The sequence below is a fragment of the Somniosus microcephalus genome, chromosome 8, assembly GCF_052327205.1.
Source record: "Somniosus microcephalus isolate GS21.2 chromosome 8, FLI_Smic_1.0, whole genome shotgun sequence".
Taxonomy (NCBI): Eukaryota; Metazoa; Chordata; class Chondrichthyes; order Squaliformes; family Somniosidae; genus Somniosus; species Somniosus microcephalus.
Genome location: NC_140994.1, coordinates 101,344,308 through 101,346,958, shown reverse-complemented (window position 1 = coordinate 101,346,958; position 2,651 = coordinate 101,344,308). Strand labels below are relative to the sequence as shown.

Genomic DNA, 2,651 nt, shown 5'->3' with positions numbered 1-2,651 from the left:
ATTCTCCAAGGCGGCCTTCGAGACACACGACAACGCAAAATCATCGAGCAGAAACTGATAGCCAAGTTCCGCACCCATGAGGACGGCCTGAACTGGGATCTTGGATTCATGTCATGCTACATGTAACCCCACCTGACGTAGGGTCCTCCAGACTCGAGTCGTCGTTGGCTTGTTCTCTCTACACAGATGTAGCCGGACCTGCTGTGATTTCCAGCAAAAAAAATGTTTTTTGTCTGTTTTTTTGTTTTTCATACAGACCCCAGCATCTGCAACATTTGACCCCTTGTGACCCCACGTCATTGTTCTTTGATGTAATGTTTTCCTGACTGACCTGTTTGGACACCATTTACACCTTTGATTGCTGTGATTATCTCTCTGCCGAGGTGTGATAAATGGCAGTTAGAAAGATTACCTGTAAACATCTGACATTATTCTCTGACTATATAAGCTGTGTTTTTATGCATCTCTCCACTTCACCTGACGAAGGAGCAGCGCTCCGAAAGCTTGTGATTTCAAATAAAGCTGTTGGACTATAACCTGGTGTTGTGTGACTTCTTACATTTGTCCACCCCAGTCCAACTCCGGCATCTCCACACCATGGCTACTATCGACACCACAAACTGCCGGTTCAAAGTGGAGAGGATCTCCAAGAAGATCGCGCATATTGACACAGACATCAAGTTTCTACAGAGATGCAAGAAAGCAGACAAGGTCCCGAAGGGTCTACAGATCACAAACCCACTCAAGTCGACCTACAACACAGACTACGCTGAGAGACTCTGCCGACGTACCTCTTGCACACTCCTCAACCATCTCGTACACCAGCTCTACAGCAGACGCCGCAACCTCGAAACCGAGATGGAGTCCATGTTCTCAGCCTGTGCTCAGGTCACAGCAGACCAGCTACGAGATACCGCCAAACAGACGAGGCAACGGAACTACGCTGCCTACATGCACACCAAGAACAGGAAGCTTGAGAAACTCGGCATCACCAGCAGCAGCAACCAAGCCTCTCCCGGTACCACGGTTGAAACCACAGGGATGTCCATCGTCAACCTGTCCGACCACACCCTTCAACCAGATGAAATTGAAGTTCTCAGCCGAGGGCTCAATTTCTGCCCCACCACCAAAATGGACCCCATTGGTCTCGCGGCAGACACAGAGGAATTCATCAGGAGAATGAGGCTCCGGGAATTCTTCCACAAATCCCAAGCTGTCAGCAGCAAACCCAATGAGACAATCAATGATCCGGAACAGCAGACAGAGGGATCCGCAGTGCAGCAACCGAAAAATAAAGAGTCAAATTGGACCACTCCGGAGGGTCGCTGCCCTAAGCTTGACATGTATGCTCAAGCTGTCAGGAGATGCATCTACGTCAGATTCATCAGCCGCACTCACAAGACAGTCCAGAATGTCACCCGAGCACAACGCAACGCCATTCATGCTCTCAAGACCAACCGCAACATCGTCATCAAACCAGGAGACAAAGTAGGAGCCATCGTCATACAGAACAGAACGGACTATTGCAAAGAAGCATACCGACAACTGGACAACCAGGAACACTACAGACAGTTACCCGCAAATCCGACCAAAGAACACACCCGCCAACTCAACAGACTGATCAAGACCTTCGATCCAGACCTTCAAAGCATCCTACGCGCTCTCATCCCACGTACTCCCCACGTGGGAGACTTCTAATGCCTCCCAAAGATACCCAAAGCCAACACACCCGGACGTCCAATCGTATCAGGCAACAGAACCCTGTGTGAGAACCTCTCTGGATACGTCGAGGGCATCCTGAAACCCATCATACAGGGAACCCCCAGCTTCTGTCGTGACACTACAGACTTCTTACAGAAACTCAGCACCCACGGACCAGTTGAACCAGGAACACTCCTCGCCATGATGGACGTCTCGGCACTCTGCACCAGTATCCCCCACGATGACGGCATCGCTGCGACAGCCTCAGTACTCAACACCAACAACAGCCAATCTCCAGACGCCATCCTACAACTCATCCGCTTCATCCTTGACCACAATGTCTTCACCTTCGACAACCAGTTCTTTACCCAAACACACAGAACAGCCATGGGGACCAAATTCGCACCCCAATACGCCAACATCTTCATGTACAAGTTCGAGCAAGGCTTCTTCACTGCACAGGACCTCCAACCAACACTATACACCAGAAACATCGACGACATTTTCTTCCTATGGACCCACGGCGAAGAATCACTGAAAAGACTACACGATAACATCAACAAGTTCCATCCCACCATCAAACTCACCATGGACTACTCCTCAGAAACGGCTTCATTCTTGGACACACGAATCTCCATCAAAGACAGACACCTCAGCACTTCACTCTCCCGCAAGCCCACGGACAACGTCACGATGCTCCACTTCTCCAGCTTCCACCCTAACCACGTTAAAGAAGCCATCCCCTATGGACAAGCCCTGCGAATACACAGGATCTGCTCAGACGAGGAGGAACACGATGGACACCTACAGACGCTGAAAGACGCCCTCGTAAGAACGGGATATGATGCTCGACTCGTCAATCGACAGTTCCGACGGGCCACAGCGAAAAATCGCATAGACCTCCTCAGAAGACAAACACGGGACACAACCAACAGAGTACCCTTCGTTGT

The 2,651-nt window shown here is 50.3% G+C and overlaps 1 pseudogene; it reads left to right on the top strand.

Annotated features, from left to right (window-relative positions):
* The first annotated feature begins 597 nt into the window (after nucleotides 1–597).
* Nucleotides 598–1,621, top strand: LOC147113728 (uncharacterized; annotated as a pseudogene).
* Nucleotides 1,622–2,651: the final 1,030 nt, after the last annotated feature.